The sequence below is a fragment of the Lolium perenne genome, chromosome 3 (assembly GCF_019359855.2).
Source record: "Lolium perenne isolate Kyuss_39 chromosome 3, Kyuss_2.0, whole genome shotgun sequence".
Classification (NCBI taxonomy): Eukaryota; Viridiplantae; Streptophyta; class Magnoliopsida; order Poales; family Poaceae; genus Lolium; species Lolium perenne.
Genome location: NC_067246.2, coordinates 198,855,332 through 198,879,502, shown reverse-complemented (window position 1 = coordinate 198,879,502; position 24,171 = coordinate 198,855,332).

The following is a 24,171-nucleotide window of genomic DNA, read 5'->3' as shown; positions in this document are numbered from 1 at the left end:
CCTCCGTACTCGGTCACACGTTCGGTGTTGATGACGACGTCCTTCTCCCCGTTCCAGCAGGCTGCGGAAGTAGTAGATCCTCCTCGGAATCCCAACACCACGACGACGTGGTGGCGGTGGTGGTGGAGATCACCGGCAGGGCTTCACTAAAGCTTATGCAGGAGACGTGGAGGAGGAGGGCGGCTAGGGTTTGAGGAGAGGGGGCTGTGGGCGCCGGCCTCAAGGGGGCAAGGGTGGTGCGGCCAAGGTGTGGACGGCCCCCTTCCTCTCCTCATCTATATATAGGTGGAACCCCCAAGGGTTGGCCCAAGTCTTCGAATAAGACCCCAATTCAAAAACTGCCAAGTGGACGAATCCTACTTGGGGTGGGACTCCTCCATTTCCTTGGAGGGGTGGCCGGCCACCATGGGGTGGAGTCCACCTGGGACTCCTCCTCCCTTAGGCTGGCCGGCCAAGGTGGGTGGAGTCCCTCTGGGACTCCACCTTCCATGGTGATTTCTTCCGGGCTCTTCTAGAACATTCTAGAACTTTCCAGAAAAATACCGGATCATTTTCAAACCTAGAAAATGACTTCCTATATATGAATCTTATTCTCTGGACCATTTCAAACCTCCTCGTGATGTCATGGATCCCATCCGAGACTCCGAACAAACATTCGAACTCCATTCCATATTCCATATCTACTTAAACGACATCAAACCGTAAGTGTGTCACCCTACGGTTCGTGAACTATGCAAACATGGTTGAGACTCTTCTCCGACCAATAACCAATAGCGGGATCTGGAGATCCATAATGGCTCCCACACATTCAATGATAATTTAGTGATCGATTGAACCATTTACATACGACACCGATTCCCTTTGTCACGCGATATTATACTTGTCCGAGGTTTGATCATCGGTATCTTAATACCTTGTTCAACCTCGTCTCCGACAAGTACTCTTTACTCGTACCGTGGTATGTCATCTCTTATGAACCATTCATATGCTTGCAAGCTAATCAGACGACATTCCACCGAGAGGGCCCAGAGTATATATATCCGTCATCGGGATGGACAATATCCCACTCTTGATCCATATGCCTCAACTCATACTTTCTGAATACCTAATCCTATTTACGCAGTGGCGTTTGGTGTAATCAAAGTAGCCTTCCGGTATAAGTGATTTACATGATCTCATGGTCGAAGGACTAGGTAACTATGTATCTAAAGCTAATAGCAAATTGAACTTAATGACGTGATCTTATGCTACGCTTAATTGGGTGTGTCCATTATATCATTCATCTAATGACATAACCTTGTTATTAATAACATCCAATGTTCATGATCATGAAACTATGATCATCTATTAATCAACAAGCTAGTTATACAAGAGGCTTACTAGGGCCTCCTTGTTATTCACATAACACACATGTATCAATGTTTCAGTTAATACAATTATAGCATGGTATGCAAAAATTTATCATAAACATAAATATATATAATAACCACTTTATTATTGCCTCTTGGGCATATCTCCAACAAATCTCACACTTATTATTTGAGGAAATTAAATATTAATAAGATTCAATGAGAGGAAATTATTTCTCTGACAAGTTTTCTTAAACACAAAGCCAACCCCCTTGTGATTAAGGTTGTGATAATATGATGGATTCTGTGAACCATTTGTGTGTTAAGTCTAGTACTTAAGCTTTGTGTGGTGATTGTATACGTCATATCCGTTTATAGACGCTAGTACCAAGGACTACCAGGAGGAGGAGGTATTCTACCAAGAGGAAGAAGAAAGCTTTGATCATTGTACCAATCAAGGCAAGCTATACTCTTGCAAGTTACCCTAGTGCAAGCTCCACTTGAGAAAGGCACTAATACCATACTACTTTGTGTTTTACTTCCCAAGTCCTAGTTTTCATCTTACAAAGCTTTTACTTTGATTATCAAGGTTTACTTTTATATTTAACTTGAGTCTAGATATGAAGTAGTTCAAGAACATCAAAGCTAGCCTAGAGAGCTACAAGCTAGTTAGCACCCCTCATGACTAGTTGCTAGTGCTAAAACAAAAAGTGACTACTCTAGCTGGGAACATGTGAATCTTTTGAATTTGAAAACCTTGGAATGATGAGTCAATCTATTGAAAGATTTTGAAGGTGAATGTGACTTGAATGACATGGTGATTTTGATAAAAACTGATGATTGGGTTTGGATGCGATACCATTCCAATTCTTGAGTACCCCCACAATACCTGATTATGGGTAAGGCTTTAGCTGGAAATTTATGTGTCTTAGTATGGGTTCCCTCTGAACAAGCGTCATAGAGGTTATGCCGAGGTTGCCTCCGTTGAAAGTGAAATGACGTGAAAAGAGTTGAATGTCTTACCCAAGCCCTATGCAGTTCCCTGGATAGCAGTTGGTTATCACTGGGAGGCCAAACTCATGGGGGAGGTGCCTATACTAGGATGTGTAAGTGAAAGGTTAATGGTTGATGATCCGCATACTGAGTTATGATTATTCAGGGTTATCCCTGACGGATGAAATCAAATGTTGTGGCACAAGTGTGTAACCTCTGCAGAGTGTAAACCTATTCGTATATTCGTGTCCGTGGTTATGGACGGTTGGATGGCCATACTGTTCCATTGTCAGATGATTTCTAAAAATGAATGGTGACCTGAAAGGTGATTTTGACTTGATCACAACAGAGTTGTGGGAATGACACTAATGTTCCCACTTGAGTTAAGTTAGGCAAATGAAGAGTCCTTGTTTACTAAATTCTTATGAAATAAAACTTGCTTTATGCAAATGAACCTAGAGCTTAGAACCCTCTCACGAAAACTGCTAGTAATTACTCTAGTATTAGTTTGCGAGTACTTTAAAGTACTCATGGCTGTGTCCCTGGCTATTCAAATGGCTAGACTATGAAGAAGAGCAGAAGTATCAGGATGATGGACAGCAGGACGTCTATGACAACTAGGATCATCTCCTGACGTCAAGTGTTGCCTGTGGAATAGATAGACTCTACTACGTACTCCCTCTATGTGATATGTATTGATCCTTAGATAAAGTGTTGTAATGAGACTGGATCATGTGATCCTTTTGATGTAAGACTATTATGGTGTTGTAATGAATGATGTGATGTGATATGAACTTATTATGTCTCGCAAAAACAATCTTCCTGGGATTGCGATGTATGGCATAATAGGCATCTGGACTTAAAAATCCGGGTGTTGACAAGTTGGTATCAGAGCCATTGTTTGACCTTAGGAGACCCTAGTTAGAATGGACGCTTGAAAAACTTAGTTTCAAAAACAAGTGAAATGAATACTTATGAAAACTTTATTCACACTCTTACCCTTGAGATCTTTTCAAAAGGAGAAGTTCATGCCTCACTTTTGCTTGCAATTCCACCTAAAATTTTGACACACTTGCTCACCTCTCTAACTTACTCATCCAATTCACCTACAGATGGAGCCGATCAACAAAACCAAGTTTTACCAGCTGGGCAATGGAGGCAGCCTGATCTTCGAAAGGGATCTGGATGCTTTGTCTGAGCATCTTGGACGCCCTCGCACGAGTTCTTTGGAACTCAAGTCGACGACCAGCCTGGAGGAGAACTACAGTGGATTGTAGTTGCAGATCTGAGGACAAGATGGAACACCCTACGTCCGAGAGGATTCACTTTTCCATCCGGGAGAGCAACTGGCTAGATGGGCTAGCCCGAGCACTACAGGAAGCACTTGCCCGTCTGTCTGGGCAGAATGTGATCGGGATCCAAGGAACTCGCTTCGCTCACCTTGTGAGGCATGATGCCATTGGAGGACCCATGGACCTGCAGCCCCACCCCGAGCTGAAGTATCACGTGAAGCACCTGGAGTTTATGCTGCACGAGACCCAGAAGGAACTGGACAACTCCTGCGTCTACGCCAACCGGACTCACCTCCACCTGTCTCAGCAGACCGAGACCATCAAGATGCTTGCCAAGGATCGCAAGACACTTCGCCAGTAGCGAGCCAAGAAGGACTCCACCATCGCTCACCTCTGCGCAAAGATAGCATCCTTGGAGGAGACTGTTCAGGATCAGGAAACTCAGCTGAGGGAACTGGAAGAAGAAGGTGAAGACATTCAGGGAGGAGCAGCCTACCTGAGTGACGATGATGATTTTGAGGAAGATGAGAGCACTGATGTGGAAGACTATGAGTTCATGGAGGCCGGAGAAGATGACTACATCCCGATAGATGTAGATGATGAGTAGTTCACTTGTTCACTTGCGTAGGTGTGCGTTTGTATCAGGATCCCTTGTATCGTACAATGGAGAAATGGTTCTTAACCATTAATGTGTTAGCTAGTAATGTGTGTTGTTGATTTTCAACATGACAAGTACTCAAGTTTTAAACTTCTAAACTTACCCAAAACAAGCCATAGCAAACTCCCCCTTATCTCATGATCTATCTCAATGTTCAGATGGCCCCTCCAACCCGCAGCACCAACCAGGATGTAATGATGCAAATGTTACAAATGATGATGGCAGATAGAGAAGCTGAAAGAGCTGAAAGACAAGCCAATATTGCAGCCCTGCAGCAAATAGCTCAAAACAACCAAGGCCATGGAAACCATGATCATCCTGGATCCAAATTGAAGAACTTTCAGAACACCAACCCACCTATGTTTAGCAAGACGGAAGAACCACTTGATGCAGATGACTGGCTCCAGACAATGGAGAACAACTTAGAGGTTGCGGCAGTAGAAGCCGCAGAGAAAGTACTGTTCGCCACCCACTACCTGTCAGGACCTGCTAGAGCCTGGTGGACAAGTGCCCGCGCAATGAATGCGGGACAGATGATGACTTGGGAGGATTTCAAACTCAAGTTCAGCAAGTACCATGTGCCCCCGGGCCTAATCAAGAAGATGAGGGATGAGTTCAGAGAACTCAAACAAGGCAGAATGTCCATGGTGGAATACCGCGACAGATTCCTCACTCTGTCAAGGTACGCCCCGGATGAAACCGACACCAATGAGAAGAAGGAGAGATTCCTGAACGGACTACACGATGAGATGCAGACTGTGCTTGTGAACATCCCGTTCGCTGACCTAGAAGCCATGGTCGACTCTGCCATCCAGATGGAAGGGAAACTGCATCAAGCCAATGAGAACCGCAAGCGCCGCATGATGAACCAGAGTGGGCCCAGCAATACCCCAAGGTATCGCCCCAGCTCAAAAGGAGGATTCACCCCAAGAAACAACAAGCCCCATGTGCCATTGTCACGTCCGAGTTTCCCCAATCGGAGTGGAGGACACCCAAGGCCAGGAGGCCACAACAACAACAACAACAACAACAACAACAACAACAACAACCACAACAACAATCACTTCAACCGTGCCCCGATGAGAGCCCCCGGCAACCACAACAACAACACCGCTCCAAGAACTGGGAGCAACGCTGTCCCCGTAGCTACCAAGGACAAGTCTACAGTGACTTGTTATGAATGTGGAATTGTTGGTCACTACTCCAATGAGTGCCCCAAGAAGTTTGCCAAGACCACCCCCAACACCGCTGCACCTGCTCAGTAGCAATGCCGTGTCTCTGCCGGAAGGAAGTTTACCCCAGGCAACCTTAACAACCGCAGCGGCCGCCTCTTTCACATGAGTGTTGAAGAAGCCCAGGAAGCGCCACATGTTGTGTTGGGTATGTTTTCTGTTAGCTCAGTACCTGCCAAAGTGTTGTTTGATTCTGGAGCATCGCATTCGTTTGTTACAGAAGATTTTGCATGCACTAGTAAGATTCAACCAATCAGTTTGAAACATGTTATGATAGTTCAAATACCTGGTTCAACTACAAAAGCTAGAAATATTTGCAAAGATGTGCCTATCAGAATACATGAAATATATTTTTATGAAAATTTGATTGTTTTGGGAACAAAAGGTTTGGAAGTAGTACTGGGAATGGATTGGATGTCGAAACATCATGGATTGATTGACTGTGCCAAGAAGGCCATCACCATGACTAGTAGCACCGGTGTGTTAGTAGAACACGTGTCTAAAAGGCTGCCCAGAAAGTTCACCTGCAACCAGAGTTTAGCCAAGCCAACCTTGGATCAGATCAGGGTAGTCTGTAGATACCCCGATGTGCTTCCTGATGATCTACCCGGTATGCCCCCAGACCGGGATATCGATTTTATCATTGAGTTAATACCTGGAACAGGACCTATAGCTCAGAGACCTTATAGTATGAACCCAGCAGAATTAGTGGAACTGATGAAGCAACTGGATGACATGCTGTACAAAGGTCTGATTCGACCAAGTGCGTCGCCTTGGAGATCACCAGTTTTATTTGTGGATAAGATGGACGGTGCCACTCGTTTATGTACGGATTACCGTAAGTTGAACGATGTCACCATCAAGAACAAATACCCCCTGCCAAAGATAGAAGGCCTGTTTGACCAGCTGAGCGGTGCCAGAGTGTTCTCTAAGATTGATCTTAGGACTGGTTACCATCAACTGAAGATTCGTGCAACAGATATCCCCAAGACTGCCTTCACCACCAGATATGGATTGTATGAGTACAATGTCATGTCATTTAGATTGACCAATGCCCCCGCTTATTTCATGAATCTCATGAATAAGATCTTTATGAACTTTTTGGATAAGTTTGTCGTTGTCTTCATCGACGACATCCTAATCTACTCCAAATCAGAAGAAGAGCATGAGCAACATTTGGAAGTTATCCTGGAAACCCTTAGGCGGCATCAGTTGTATGCCAAGTTCAGCAAATGTGAGTTTTGGTTAAAGGAAGTAGGATTCCTAAGACACATCTTGTCTGCAGGAGGAATTGTCGTAGATCCCGCAAAGATCAAGACCGTTGAGGAATGGAAAGTCCCAACCACCCAGACTGAAGTCCGTGCATTTCTGGGATTAGCGGAATATTACCGCAGGTTTGTTGAAGGATTTTCCAGCATATCAAGACCAATGACTCAACTATTGAAGAAGGACAAGAAGTTTGAATGGACTGACAAATGTGAAGAAAGTTTCCAGAAACTCAAGAACAGATTAACCACAGCCCCAATTTTGATCATGTCCGATATCACCAAGCCATTTGACGTCTATTGTGACGCATCCAAGATTGGTCTTGGATGTGTGTTGATGCAAGAAGGCAAGGTGATATCATATTTGTCAAGGCAACTGAAGCAACATGAGCAGAATATCCAACCCATGACTTGGAGTTAGCAGCAGTAGTCTTAGCCTTGAAAGTATGGCGTCATTACCTCATGGGTAATCGATCGAGATCTATTCGGATCACAAGAGCTTGAAGTATATTTTCACCGAGAAGGAGTTGAATATGAGGCAAAGAAGATGGATTGAGTTGATCAAGGATTACGATATGGAAATTCACTATCACCTCGGCAAGGCCAATGTGGCAGCGGATGCCCTGAGTAGACAGCCAAGTCAGTTGAACTCCATGATCGCAGAAGAACAGCCTAGTTTGTATCAAGAATTTGAACAGTTTAGACTAGAGCTAGTTAGTGAAGGATTCCTAGCAAGCATTGAGCTCCAGCCCACTTTGATGAGTCAGATCAAGGAAGCTCGGAAGGGAAATACCAGCATTGATGGAATCAAGAGTCAAATAGCTGCAGGAAAGGCACCTGGATTTACCGAATATGAAGGAGGAGTTCTTTGGTACAACGGACGCCTATGTGTGCCGGCAGATTCTGAGTTGAAACAAGTTATTCTGAAGGAAGCCCATGATACCCTGTATTCCATTCACCCCGGAGGAACCAAGATGTACCAAGACTTGAAGGAACAATTTTGGTGGCATGGAATGAAGAGAGAAATTGGAATTTACATAGCTAAGTGTGACATCTATCAAAGAGTTAAAGCAGAACATCAGTGGCCCATAGGATTACTGCATCCATTACAGATCCCTGAATGGAAAAGGGATTCTGTAGGAATGGACTTTATCACTGGATTGCCCAAGTAAAGTAGAGGAAATGATTCTATTTGGGTAGTGGTCGATAGATTAACCAAGGTAGCACATTTCATACCCGTCAAGACCACATACCATGGCCCTAAGCTAGCAGAGTTATACATCTCCAGAATAGTGAGCCTGCATGGAACACCGAAGTCAATTGTATCAGATAGAGGACCCCAATTCACCTCAAGATTTTGGCAGAAGGTACACGAAGGACTCGGAACCCGTCTGAATTTCAGTACAGCTTATCACCCGCAGACTGATGGACAGACCGAAAGAGTCAACCAGATACTTTAATATATGTTGAGAGCCTGTGTGCTAGAATATGGATCTAAGTGGGAAGACTGTCAGCCTTATGCAGAATTCTCATACAACAACAGTTATCAAGCCAGTCTGCAAATGGCCCCCTTTGAAGCCATGTATGGAAGGAAGTGACGTACCCCTCTGAACTGGTCAGAAGTCGGAGATAGTCAATTCTTTGGACCAGATATTCTCCGAGAAGCTGAAGAAAAGGTTCACAAGATCCGTGAATACCTCAAGACTGCCCAGTCAAGACAGAAGAGTTATGCCAATAAGAGACTCCGAGAAATGACTTTCAATATCGGAGACTTTGTGTATCTCAAAGTATCACCCCTCAAAGGAATGCATAGATTCCAACTCAGAGGAAAGCTTGCACCTAGATATGTTGGACCCTTCAAAGTCCTGAGTCCCTGAGGAGAAGTATCATATCAGCTTGAACTACCGGAGGAAATGTCCGATGTGCATAATGTGTTTCACATATCATTACTTCGGAAGTGTTTGGAAGTTCCCGAGAAGATGGAGGTGTTCAAGAACATCGATCACAGATCAGTGGATATCAACAAGGGCTTGACCTATCGTGAAGTACCCATTCGTATCTTGGAGGACGAATTCCGAACCACCCGCACCATAAGTATCAAGTTCCTAAAGATTCAGTGGAGCAATCATACTGAAGAAAAAGCCACTTGGGAGCGAGAAGAAGATATGAAGACTGAATTCCCGGATCTCTTTAGTTCCTAGTTTTCTTTAAGATCTCGGGACGAGATCTTTTGTAAGGGGGATGGGTTTGTAACATCCCGAAAACTTCAAAATAAATAAAGAGACATTCTCCCTTGTTCAAATTTTGGAGCTAACAAAAAATTTATTTAACTTCTATGTGTTGCATAGTATGAATGCATGTATGTGTGACTTTGCCATGCTATGTGTTTGAAGTGCTTGACATCATCTCTAAACCCTAACCATGATCATGTGAGATCAAAAAGGGAAGCAAAGAAGAAAAAGAGAAAAAAGCAAAAACCCTCACATATGGGCCTATGGCCATTTTTGAAAATCTTTAACCTAGGTCTTTTTGACTTGTGCCAATGGTTTGGAAATGTTATTAAACACTTAAGAACCACTTTGGAATCAAAGAAACCTAAATCAAATCAAAGGAAAATTCAAAACCTACTCACATGTGATAATGGACATTTTTGATAATCACATCAGGGTACCCACTTTGAGCCCCTGGATTAAGATATTTCTAAACCAAACCCTCCCAACTCTTTGCACCCCATCCAAGACCTCATCAAGATGAACAACTTTTGTAAAGACCACCCCTGCAAATTCTTCCTAAATTTCTTAATATGATCAGGCAAAGTGACAACATCAAATCAGATTCTAGATTGGGTCAATTTTCGATTTTCACAAACCTGCACCATTTTGCACACCACCACCACCAACTTGTGCCAAATGTTATTTGAATCAACTCCACCAAAAATCTTTGCAAAATTCAAAAATAATTCTCTTGCGGCCATTTGGTCGAGCACCTTGTGTGCAACATCCTGCCAACCCTAGACATGCTATGAACTGTTGGGTTTTAGCCTAAACCATCATGCCCAAGTTAGCACACAAGCTCTCCTCAACCCCTGGACCAAAGCCAAGCACCAGAGACAAAGTCCCTGCATGATCTCATCCATGACAAGACCATGTCGTGGCATGATGCCACTCCACCATGCCACGCCTCTCTCCACTCACTCCTGCCGTGCACCACCATGTCCTGGAGGCTTTGCACCATCCCCTGGTCACGCTCGTGCCAACCCTTGGCAAGTAGACGCGCTGCAACATCGAGAACGCAACGTGCCCGTGACACACAGACGCGCCGGAGCATGCACGCTCGCGTCACCGGAGCGCGCTAGAGCACGGCCTGCCCTCGTCACTCTCGTCCTCCCCTTGACTTCTCCTCTCGCCCGTAGCACCACCATGTCACCCTCTACCTGCTAGACATGCTCACCTACGCCGAAGAGGACGCTCGCCGTCGTCACCGTCGAAGTCTTCCGCCGCGGTACTGAGCATTCACGTCACCCGTTAGCTCGCGTCACGACATCGTTTTAAACGCTGTCAAGCGCGCCATGCTCGCCATGACGTTGCCAACACTGCAGCATCGTCGCCCAGCTCACTCCGCCCCTGTAGCGTCATCGACGATGATGACCTACCGCACCGAGCCGCAGCACCCCTCGCCGCTATAAATAAAGGCCTCCCTCGCCTCAATTCTTCACACCACTCGCTTCTCCTCTCGTCTCTGACCCTCCTCGAGCTCTCCCTCTTCCCAATTTACACCGTAGCTAGCCAATTGCTCGCCGGAGTGCCGTGGAGCCGCCCGCAGAAGGAGCCGGAGCTAGGAGCCACCTCAGGCGACGCCACCTGTACCAGGAGATTTGCCACCCTCAACAATGTCGCTGCGCACCCTCGCCGACGATCGTCGGAGCTCAGGTGAGCCTCCGAACCCCTGGTGCTCGCCGCCAGTGAGCCTATGCTCATCGTCGATGATGACGCACGTGGACCGTCCAATCGAGTTCTAATCCTGCGTCCCAGATTCAAACATACCGATTCGGGTTTTATGAGCCGCTGACAAGTGGAGGCCCCTGTCAGGCAGCCCACTCGCGTGAGACGCGCAGCTGCGCTGGCCCATTTTTCTTTTCTCTGTGGCCCGTGTAGTTTCCCGCGCAGGCCCATCCATTCAAATTCGAATAATTCAATTTAGTTCAAATTCAATACTGGAACCAAGTGCAAATTTAAAATTGGGAAGATCCACTGAGCGAAATTTTATGAAATTGGTATTGTTGGAAAGCTTATGAAAAGCTCTAACCAACTACACTGGCCTCAACCATAGATCTATTGTAGAATTAATTAAGGAAAAATAACAAGGTAGAGCCTTTTTCAGATTCAAACATTTATTAAAAATCAACCATAAATGATTTTGAGGTGATTCCACCTCTCGTAATTCACATTTCAAATACCCTAATTGTATATGTAAAAACATAACATAGTTGTTTGCATGATCATTGGCTAGAGCAAAATAATGGTTATGTGGCCATTTCTAGTCCATTTAAAATGACCCAAAGTTATTTCTTAAATAGTATGAGAGGTTCCCTCTCATTTAAATCATGGTCCTAAGTAATTCAATAGGAGGTAATGACTTTGGTCTATAGCACCTCATAGTTGATTATTTAGTGATGTTAAAATGTGCTTAGTAGTGTTTAAATTGCATGAGGTTAGTACCTCATTTAAATCCTTTTTCTCAAATGATAAAGGTGAAGTGTTGACCTTGGTCAACATAATCTCACACTTATTATTTGAGGAAATCAAATCTTAATAGGATTCAATGAGAGGAAATTATTTCTCTTAAAAGTTTTCTTAAACACAAAGCCAACCCCTTGTGATTAAGGTTGTGATAATATGATGGCTTGTGTGAACCATTTGTGTGTTAAGTCTAGTACTTAAGCTTTGTGTGGTGATTGTATACCTTGTATCCGTTTATAGACGCTAGTACCAAGGACTACCAGGAGGAGGAGGTATTCTACCAAGAGGAAGAAGAAAGCTTTGATCACTGTACCAATCAAGGCAAGCTATACTCTTGCAAGTTACCCTAGTGCAAGCTCCACTTGAGAAAGGCACTAATACCATACTACTTTGTGTTTTACTTCCCAAGTCCTAGTTTTCATCTTACAAAGCTTTTACTTTGATTATCAAGGTTTACTTTTATATTTAACTTGAGTCTAGATATGAAGTAGTTCAAGAACATCAAAGCTAGCCTAGAGAGCTACAAGCTAGTTAGCACCCCTCATGACTAGTTGCTAGTGCTAAAACAAAAAGTGACTACTCTAGCTGGGAACATGTGAATCTTTTGAATTTGAAAACCTTGGAATGATGAGTCAATCTATTGAAAGATTTTGAAGGTGAATGTGACTTGAATGACATGGTGATTTTGATAAAAACTGATGATTGGGTTTGGATGCGATACCATTCCAATTCTTGAGTACCCCCACAATACCTGATTATGGGTAAGGCTTTAGCTGGAAATTTATGTGTCTTAGTATGGGTTCCCTCTGAACAAGCGTCATAGAGGTTATGCCGAGGTTGCCTCCGTTGAAAGTGAAATGACGTGAAAAGAATTGAATGTCTTACCCAAGCCCTGTGCAGTTCCCTGGATAGCAGGTGGTTATCACTGGGAGGCCAAACTCATGGGGGAGGTGCCTATACTAGGATGTGTAAGTGAAAGGTTAATGGTTGATGATCCGCATACTGAGTTATGATTATTCAAGGTTATCCCTGACGGATGAAATCAAATGTTGTGGCACAAGTGTGCAACCTCTGCAGAGTGTAAACCTATTCGTATATTCGTGTCCGTGGTTATGGACGGTTGGATGGCCATACTGTTCCATTGTCAGATGATTTCTAAAAATGAATGGTGACCTGAAAGGTGATTTTGACTTGATCACAACAGAGTTGTGGGAATGACATTAATGTTCCCACTTGAGTTAAGTTAGGCAAATGAAGAGTCCTTGTTTACTAAATTCTTATGAAATAAAACTTGCTTTATGCAAATGAACCTAGAGCTTAGAACCCTCTCATTAAAACTGCTAGTACTTACTCTAGTATTAGTTTGCGAGTACTTTAAAGTACTCATGGCTGTGTCTCTGGCTATTCAAATGGCCAGACTATGAAGAAGAGCAGAAGTATCAGGATGACGGACAGCAGGACGTCTATGACAACTAGGATCATCTCCTGACGTCAAGCGTTGCCTGTGGAATAGATGGACTCTACTACGTACTCCCGCTATGTGATATGTATTGATCCTTAGATCAAGTGTTGTAATGAGACTGGATCATGTGATCCTTTTGATGTAAGACTATTATGGTGTTGTAATGAATGATGTGCTGTGATATGAACTTATTATGTCTCGCAGAAACAATCTTCCTAGGATTGCGATGTATCGCATAATAGGCATCTAGACTTAAAAATCCGGGTGTTGACAAAGGCATACCAAGGAGTTGTCGCGACATCTCCCGGACGAACGCCTCGAAATCAGTCTTCTCCTGTTGCACCCCCAGGATTGTGGCAGCCGACGCTTCCTTCTCCGCGGCGAGCTCCTTCGCATGCTGCACTTTCAACGCCGCGAGCTCCTCTCGCAGCGCACCAGCCGCCGCGCGCGCATTATCCCTGTCCAGCAGTGCGGTCGTGAGCCTCACATGTTGCTCAGTGATCACGTCCTCCAGCTCTTGGCTCTTGCGTTCGAGGACCTTGGCGAGTTCAGAAGCCTCCGCCTTCGCCTTCTCCGCCGCCGCGTCAGCCGCCTTCGCCCGGAAATCGGCTTCCCGGTAGACGGATTCCTTGACGTACCCCTCGCGCGCTTCAGCAAGCGCCTTTTCACGCGCCTCTTCTACAGAAGAAAGATGATCACGAGAGTCGGCAATACAACACACCAGAGATCCAGGAAGGGGAGCTTACTGCCGAGGGCGATCAACTGGCGGTTCTTCTTCGCGGCCTCTTCCACCAGCGCTGTCAGTCGCTTCACCTCAGCCTGCAAAGATTCACAAGTTAAAAGGAAGTCATCCGGTTATCAGTACTAGGAGGCTCGACTCGCCCCTTCATCCCAAGTCGATCCTCGGGGAATGGGGGGAACCGTACTACAAAATAGGCGATGGTCACCACATGGACGCTGCTGAGCGCCGTGTACAACTCGGTGAACGACAAAGTCGAGAGCGGCGGTCGGCGGGGCTCGTGCACTTCCTCCCCACGTACCACCGCCTCCATCGATGGCGTCTCCTCGACTGGTGCACCAGGCTCGTTGGGACGAGCTGGGTCCCTCGCCGCCTTCGTTCGCCGCTCCCTCATCTTCGCCGGAGAGCTACTCCCCCCGGCAGCGGTCTGCTCCTTATCCATTGCAGGAGGGACAACCTGGTGTTCGTACCCCAGATCCCGGGCCATTGCCGACTCAGTGTCCGCCCTTGTAGCCCGACGCTGCTCGCACTCGCCGAGGCTACGTCTTCAGCAATGGAACCCGCCGAACTAGCGACCACGCCCGCGGCCTTACTCGCGGTCGCGGTCTGCCCCCGCGACGATGCCATGACCACGGGGTCGGGCGTCGCCCTCCTCATCTCGGTGGCCTTCTTCACCTCGGCCACCCTCATGGCTGCCGCTCCGCTCGCTGGGGCAGCCTTCTTCAAGACCTTCTTCTTGGCCCTACAAAGAACCACCATGAGCTCCTCGGCGACTCGACGAGCAATAGGAAAAACAAAACAGAAATGCTTACTTCACCGTAGGGAGCATCTTCACGCCGGTGCCGGCCCGCGCTCCCGCGTCAAGCGCGGCCTGAAGAGGCCGCTGAAGTTCCGTCGCGCCCTCCAGGACGGTCTGGCGCGCGGCGCCTCGGTCTCCCGGGCGGGCCCTTTCCCTTTGGGAGGCGAGGTCGTCTCTTCCTCCTCCTCCTCTGGTGCGCCTTCTTCAGGAGGGCTCTGCGACGACGAGGTTGCCCCCCTCTTTGAGCCTCGGGGGAGTCGGACATAGTCCTGCACCTCGGAGTCCGACTCCGTGCGGTCCCCTTCGTCCTCGGCCTCGTCCTCCTCGACCTCGGTCATCTCCGGGGGCCCCTTCCCCGCCAGCGGGGGAAGATGGTTGGCGATCTTCTGCCACCTCTGCGCCACGGCCAAGGAAGCGCGTCAGAAACTCCACCGCCCCCATTCACCCAACTCAAAGACAAGAGAAGTCAGACCGATACCTGAGGCACCAGCCTGTCCTCGGAGAAGGGCTGCAACCCATCGTCGAGGGAGGTGAAGGTGGCCGTGGTGATCTTGGTGAGTACCTTTCGGTACTCGTCCTCGCTCCAGTCGACCACCGTAGAGCGGGTGCAGTCGTTCTGCCCCCGGTACTCCCACATGTAGTGGTCGCGACTGCGCAGGGGGATCAGGCGGCGGGCGAGCCAACAATTGTACATGTTGGCGGCCATCAGCCCGTTGTCCTTCAACGCCTGGATCGATTCCGCATCGTCTTCACTACCTCCTCCTGGTCGCGCGGCAGCGACCGCACGTTGAGCCGCCGAGGGACACTCGGCTCGGGCGAGTACTGGGGGATGTGGGCTTCCCCAGGCCGAGTGTGCTCCTGGGCGTAGAACCAGAACCGGCGCCACTGCGCCTGCGCTTTCTTCGGGAGCACCATGTCGATGAAGCTCTCCCCGGACTTCACTTGGAACGTGATTCCGCCGTTCGGGATGAGCGACTGGTCGCTTTTGCTCACCCGGGTCGCCCGCCCATGGAAGATCGACACCCACAGCGGGAAGTAGGGAGGGTAGCCCAGATAACACTTGCACAACGCCACGGAGAGGGCGATCTGTTGGACGCTGTGCGGCGCAAGGTCAGAGATTTTAATATTGTAGAACGCTAGAAGCTAGCGCAGGAAGTCGGAGGTGGGAAGTGTGAAGCCGCGTTCGAGGAAGCTCATGAAGATCACGAACTCCCCCGGCCTCGGGCGCGGCTCCACCTCGTTAGCCGCTGGCACCCTCCACCTCTCATCCTTGAACTCGGGGATAATCCCCGCGGAGATGTATGGGAGAAGGGATTCCCGAGTAACCTTGGATTTGCCCCATCCTTTGGCCGCCATTGGTGCGCTCTGAGCTCAAATGCGGAGGAGGAAGAAGAAGAGAAGGCAGAAGGAATGGGATGGAGTGAGGAGCCCTAATTGTGGGGGCGGCCCTTTATATGTCCGCACTCGCCCAATTTAAGGAACGAGATCCACCCTTCAAAGCTGTTCCGAAATCGCCGCCCGGAGATCAACAGCCGAGATTTGCGCCATATTGGGCTGTGTAGCCGTTAGCTGGCAGTTAGCGGTCATGTCAGGCCCAAAGGTCAAGTGCGTGGTAACGGCGCTCACCTCGGTCAACGTGAATCTAGCCGTTGGAAGCTCCACGTGTCTCCATGACGAGACAGACGCCGACTGGCAAAGGACGACTGGCCAACGCCGATTGTCTTACGCCGATTGGCCAGCAACGACTGATCCGTGGCGATTGAAGACTGGAACCCAGTCCATTACTCTGGTTTCGGCAGCCCGGTGACGATTCACTTCAATCCATCACCACGCCTCTTCAAGACCTGTCGCTGGCCCGTACTTCTTCATCGCCGCGCTCGGGGACTACTGATGGGGATATACCCTAGGGGGGTGTGTCATCAGCCCCACTCGCCACAGAGTAAAGGGCTCAAGTAGGGCGCCAGTCGCCTGGGCGACTGGGTGACTGGGTCCTGGAGCGATTGGGACCAAACCCTTGGGCGGGCCGACTAGGCGCCAAGCCGTGCGACTGGAGGAGGAGATTACTTGCAAGAGGAGCGACGAATCCTGGATTAGTACAACTGATGTGATTCGGACTTAGCCTCATGTAACCCTAGATCGGGGGTGCCTATATAAACCCCCGAGCTAGACCCTAGAAGGACACATTGACATGGGCATACCCTTCGGGTACCCATTATTAGTATACCTGGCTCGGCCCAATATGGAGGAGACCCAATATGGAGAAGGCCCAACAAGGCAACCCGAAGAAGTAGTCTACTAGGACTCTTGTAAACCCTAGGCTGGTTGCATATATAAAGCCAGCCAGGGCACCCGATAGAGGAGGCCAACAGATAGACAGAATATAGACAACATAGCTCCGCCTATGGCGGCACCCTGTAAAGACATCTATGATCATATACTAGATTGCTAGCAGCACGTAGGGATCCTCCACCGAGGGGACCCGAAGCTGGGTACGTCGTGTGCCTAATCTCGTCCCCGGAATCTCCATCGTCGCTCTTTCCTGAAACCCTAGTCTACAATACGTAGGCATTGCCGAGGTGATCCCTCGTCAATTGCCGCCGTCTGTGGGAAAAGCGACGACTGGATTTTGTTATTCGGGCGAGATCCCTCTACATCATCATCGACATAGTCATCGGCAGATTCGTCTACGGTCGGCCGCTCAGTCTCATATCGGATCTACGTGAACCATCGCGGAGGCTTCATCTTCTCCAGCAACACTCATCTGATTTCAGCGAATGCCAAACTCGTGAGGCGCAATCTACAGGGCCGAGATTTAATATCCCGGCGACTACTTTCATGAGTCCGTAAAGGACATGACCAGTTGCGCCGATTTGACAGGCTATTCAGCGTATCAAAGTGATCTGAAAGAATAACACTGCTTCAAGTCCCAAGGCAGGAGGTGGACCGATCAGAAATCCTCTCGTTACAGCGTGTATGCAAACCAAACCATGGAGGCAAAGAAGTATTACAGCGTGTCGTTAAAAAAAAAGTGAAGATGAACTAGCGACATGACCTGTCTTGTCTGCGTATCTCAAAACCATGGAGGCAAAGAAGTACTGCGTCATGCGTGTCTGCAGACTAAACAAAAGGCGTTGGGCGCACATCTCAGAAAATACTTTCTCCTTTGCCGCGGCTGACTACACTTCAGTCTCCTTCGTGAACTCTACATCAGGCACATGAAACACTTGGGAGCTCGCCCGTCGTGAATCCGCCACATCGATTGCATCCTCTTTATCGACTACTTCCGATCAGGCGTCGCGCGCCTATATCGACTATGCCAGCTGCACGACTTGCTCTAGCGATGACCCCGTCGCACCTGGTGTAAAAGCTAAGTGTTCCTCTTCCTCCAAGATTCATTTATTTATTTACTTTCGCCATACCCGAATACTCGGGGGCTGCACCATTACATTGTTACAGCAAATTCATCCAAACATTGGGGGCTGCACCATTATTTCGTTACCGCAAATATACTCGGTTACGTGGTGAATTTCTTTTCTTCGGCTCTGGATATATCTTCTCCGGCTCAGTGGAATTATTTTCTTCGGCTCAGTGGAATTATTTTCTTCAACTTAGTGGCTTTATCTTCATCGTCTCAGTGGATTTAATTTCTTTGGATTACTGGATTGCTTGTCTTTGGTTAATAATTGGTTCACTTATACAATATTACCCGATGCTTTTCTGGGTCAGTAGATTCATCTTCTATAATATCAGCGGATTCATCTTCTATGGTTATTACTGATTTCTTCGGGTCAATGAATTCATCCTCTATGACACCAGCGGATTCATCTTCTATGGTTATAACTGGATTTTTTGGGCCAATAGATTTATCCTCTATGATATCGACGGATTTATCTTCAATATATGCTCTACATTTAATGGCATAATCTTCAAATATGGATTCATCTCAAATACTTCATCTGGGATTCATCTTCGTATATTATTGTCTATGGCTTCATCCTAAATGGTTTTCACCAAATATGACGCCGCGACTCCATCAACTTATTTCGACGTCACGCCTAACGCTCGGAGGCTCGACAACGATTTCGCCTCGGGTCACGACTGCGACAGAACAATCATGACATCACCTCAGCAACGCTCGGGGGCTCGGCTATTTCTTCATCAATAATTTCGCGGCATACACTTTTGCTATTTGGTGGTTTCTACTTTGGCCAGATTTCTTATCTACACTCGAAGACCTCATCGCGCATCGACTTCATCGTGTCCAAAAAGCTAAGTGTTCTTTTATTTTGCACAAAGTTGATTATCGTTTACTTTCGTCGCACCCGACGCTCGGGGGCCGCGCGGCATATATTCACTTTATATATCATCGAATCTGAGCATCTAACACCGCATGCGAAAAAGAGAGTCAAGGAAAGATAGAAAAAATTTGTTTATTTGTGCAGGAGAAAGCAAAATTCAAAGTATATAAGAGAGAACCCGACGAAATTGTCTACAGGGAGAACTAGACGAAATTGTCTTCAAAAAAAGAGAAGGTCCCGAAAAATTATCCTCAAGGAGGTCAAGAAGAATTATCTTCAAGAAGGTCCCGAAAAATTATCCTCAAGGAGGTCAAGAAGAATTATCTTCAAGAAGGTCCCGAAAAATTATTCTCAAGGAGGTCCCGAAGAATTATCTTCAAGAAGGTCCTGAAAAATTATCCTCAAAGAGGTCCCGGAGAACTATCCTGAAGGAGGAACCCGAAGTATTTTCCTGAAGGAGGAACCCGAAGAATTTTCCTCAAGGAGGACCCGAAGAAATTTTCTTCAAGAAAGAACTCGACGAAATTTTCATCAAGGAGGAAACAAAAAAAAAAAGAGGATGGACAAATCTTCGGGTCCATTGACTCGTCATATTGTTCCGAGCAAGAGCATCGGTGATGTACCAGACAATATAGAATAACCAACATATTCGGCTGTCTCATCAAGCCCGAGAGAAAAATAGAAGAACCCGCAAAATGGGTCATTGCATCAGCCAAACAAGGCACTTGACAAAATATTCTCAGAACGCCAAAGTTGCGAACAATTTCTGAATGCCGCAAAACTTTGCGAAGGTAAGACCCCAGATCCGTTCTGTGTGGCGTAGCGCCGTCTCTGACGTCGGTTTGCTACTTTTATCCGTATCAACAGATACAAAGAAAAATCCTAACGGACGCGTTAGGTACCCGATAAAATATGACTGGGACTCGACAGAATGGTAAGACCTTAAGCGGCACCTGTCGAGTTAACACCAGTATCCCGAGATCATGTCCAGGGACGTGATCTTGAAGTAGGTTTTTGCGGATTGCCACTAGAGCAGTTAACTAGTACCTGATCCGTCAGATGAACTAGCCTCAATTACCATTATCCCTATACAATATAGATATGGATGTCAAATAAAAATAGCAATGGCCTGGAGTCGATAAAAAGAGGGGCTGCGCCAAGTTGTTTATCGAGTAGTACAACTTGAGCCTATGCCTAGGTGCAAGCACATGCTCATAGGCTCGGGGGCTACTCTTATCGAGAGTATTGTTCACCCTCCCGATAAGAAAGAGGAAAAATTGTGGAGTCAATTACAGGCAAGTTGAGCTACACCCAAGCGCAAACACTTGGCTGTAGCCTCGGGGGCTACTCCCATCGGGAGCGCTGGTCGCGCACCCGACAGAAAAATAACTTCGACAGCATCTATGACAATCAAGGTTTGTAGACTCAACTCGATTCTACGACTCGAGTGGAGCCTACTCCCATCGGGAGCACATGGATTTCATCAAATCCTCCAGAAATATAGTTAAGTTCTTTATGGAGTAGTACAACTTGAGTCTATGCCCAAGTGCAAGCACTTGCCCATAGACTCGGGGGCTACTCCCATCGGGAGCGCTGCCACGCACCCGATAATTTCAAGAATCGTCGACATCATCTACGCTACACATGATCTACGACATGGACCTCGCCTTGTATTTTCTTCGACTCCGGAGATGGTTATGCTTGGAGTTTCTACGCAAGTCTTCGACTTCCCTATAAACTCGGGGGCTACTGACATGGGCATACCCTTCGGGTACCCATTATTAGTATACCTGGCTCGGCCCAATATGGAGGATACCCAATATGGAGAAGGCCCAACAAGGCAACCCGAAGAAGTGGTCTACTAGGACTCTTGTAAACCCTAGGCTGGTTGCATATATAAAGTCAGCCAGGGCACCCGATAGAGGAGGCCAACAGATAGACAGAATATAGACAACATAGCTCCGCCTATGGCGGCACCCTGTAAAGACATCTATGATCATATACTGGATTGCTAGCAGCACGTAGGGATCCTCCACCGAGGGGATCCGAAGCTGGGTACGTCGTGTGCCTAATCTCGTCCCCAGAATCTCCATCGTCGCTCTTTCCCGAAACCCTAGTCTACAATACGTAGGCATTGCCGAGGTGATCCCTCGTCACACATTACCTGAGATCCAATCTCCCTCCATAGCTCTTCGCGTAGCCGCCGACTGATCCCCCCATTGTAATTCTCCACTGAGTAATAGATCTAGCAGGACGTGGGCCTTTTACTCTCCGGAGGGGCTGAACCTGGATAAAACCTTGCGTCATGTGCACCTCGTTCCGCAGATGGATGTGTCTCCTTGCCCCCGCATCAACGAAGTGCTACCCCTCGTAGCACCTGTCGTGGTCATATCCACGACAATATAAAAATAAGAGCTGGTTTGACCACAACTTCCAATAGGGGAAGAAAATAGGAAAATTATAAGAAAAGAGCACTCCCATGGATTGTGATTGCTTGGTCGGCACCCGATGATTCGGTTAGCCATGGTATGTGTAAGCAAAGATTGGGAGGAGTGTCACAATTTTATAAGTAGTATAAATGAAAAGAGGCTTCGTCCAAATATTTCGGAACCACTTCTCAAACTTGCTTAGTATGGAAGATGACCATAGCTCTTTTTACTACTCATTGACATGAACAACCACCTCTCAAAAGTGCATTTTATACTCTTGTTCTTTTAGTAAAAACCTCTAACACATGAATGATCTTACTTGCCTCTCAAAGAGAGATCTTCTTTTACTTTTATGTTGAGTCTCCACCTTCTAGTTTATGCATCACTTATGAGAGCATAGTTGTCATTCTTAGTTTTATGTGCATGGTCCCAAGATTTTATTGATTGATTCATAATTATGGTATTGCTTGTTCAAACTTTTTGTTTCTATTCATCCTTATAATCTTTTAAAGGTGTCCAAGCATGTATGTTTTGCTTCCACTTATGGGACAAGCTGAGTACCACTTTATTATGTATCTATGCTATGATCTTGACAATAACTTTGCCTTCCATGCATGTTATACATTTTCTTTTGTTTGATTACTATTCATGTTTCAGCATGGTTATTAAGTTTCATTGTTTGATTATATCTATCATGCTTATGTTAGGATTCTATGATTCCAGCTATGTTTGCTTTTACACTTAGATTGATCAAAGTAGTGTGACAGCATGTCACCTTAAAAATTATTTGTTTGTTATCACTTACCTACTCGAGGACGAACAGGAGTTAAGCTTGGGGATGTTCATACGTCCCAAACGTATCTATAATTTTTTATGCTCCATGCTTGTTTTGTTACAATTCTTATATGTTTTATGTGCACTTTTCCACACTTTTTAGCATTTTCTGGGACTAACCTATTAACGCAGTGCCGCAGTACCAGTTCCTGTTTTCTGATGCTTTTGTGTTTCAGAAAAGTTGTACATGAAAGTTTCTCGGAATTGGGCGAAACAAAAGCCCAGAGTTTTATTTTTTCGGGACGAAGACGGAGCCAGAAGGACACGCGCAGGAGAGCTGCCACGTGGAAATACATAGGACAGGTGCGGCCCCACCCTTGGTTGTGTCTGGCCCATGTACTGGCGCCTCGTCGCCTCGTTTGCTCCGCCCTTCCGCCTATTTATTCCTCGTATCGGTAAAACCCCAGGGACCCGAGCCTCCATCCACGAAAAGTTCCGACGCCGCCGTCAACCGAAACCCTAGTTCGGGAGGGTTCTGCAGTCCATCCCGACACCCTGCCAGAGAGGGAAATCGCCGCCGGAGGCCTCTACATCGCCATGTCTTCATCTGAGGTGATGCGTCAGTAGTTCTCCACGGGACCATGGGTCCATAGCAGTAGCTAGATGGCCATCCTCTCCTTGTTGTGCTTCATGTATAGATCTTGTGAGCTGCCTAACATGATTAATATCATCCATTTGTAATTGCTACATGTTGGTTTGATGTGGATCCAATTTATAGAGAGATTGCTTTGGTTGAGATTATGTATTATGTTATTATGATCTTGCATGCTCTCCGTTTCTAGTAGATGCTCTGGCCAAGTAGATGCTAGCAACTCCAAGAGGGAGTATTTATGCTCGATAGTGGGTTCATGCCTCCATTTAACCATGGGAAATGACCTTGTTCTCTATGGTTGTAGATGTGATGTTGCTACTAGGGAGAAAACATCGGTGTTCTATGCAAGGGTAGTTTCATCGTTTACTTTACACACATTGCTTAAAGCGATAGTCCATTGCTTGCAACTTAATATTGGAGGGTGTCGCGGATGCAATCCTGAAGGTGGATTATTAGTCATAGATGCAGTTGGATTACGGTCTATGTATATTGTTGTAATGCCCGCATACTTTCATAGCATGTATTCTGCACCAACCATTAGCGTAGAATCTCTGTTTGTCAATTTCCCATCTGTAATTTGTTTACCCAACATATTTATTTTATTGGGGAGGCACCTCTAGTGAACTGTGGATCCCGGTCCTTCTTCTTTTAATTGCAATCTTCTACATCACTTTCCTGTTCTGTTCTCTGCAACCAATTCTTTTTCCACACGGTTCGTTTAATCCTTTGTTTTCAGCAAAACCAGTGAGCTTGACAACCTTGCTGAAAGTTGGGCACAAAGTACTTGGTTGTTTGTGTGCAGGTCTCCACGTTGCTGCTGACACCGGCAGTGCGCCCTGCCACGAGTTGGTTCGCAACACCTCGGGAGAGAACGTCTTTCTCCTACTGGTTGATAAAGCTTGGTTTCTTACTGAGGGAAAACTTCCTGTTGTGCTCATCATACCTTCCTCTTGGGGTTCCACTTAACGTTGCACATAAATTCTACTTCATCAACTCCGCGCTCAGCAGCCATTCTCGGGCATTTCCCACGACATGCACATTAGATCTGCTAGGGTTTCTGTTAGGATAGCGGCCGGATTGATGTTTTCAAGGTGTTCGTCCCCCTTTCTTGATGTTCTTGTCCAGTTCTTGCTTTTCACGATCTCGATTTGCTTAGATATGTTACTCTAGTATCGGATTGAGGTAGATCCTTCCTAGATCGGGCTTTGGATTGCTGAAATTGGCATGTCTTACTGTGCATGCGAAGAGGGGAGGAGTTTTTTGTGTTGGGGTTTAGCATGTTGAGATTGCTGTGCGGAATGAGTCGCGGTAGTTTGTTGTAGATTGTGTAGTTTCTGATTGAACTAGTCCGATGATTGTAACCGGTAATCATAGTGTGAGGAGATGATTAATCAGAACCTATGGCATGACTGAACATCACCATGCCATTGGTTCAGATCAAACATCTCCTCCATATGTGCTCATTGTATGATGCCTATCTACCTTGCTTT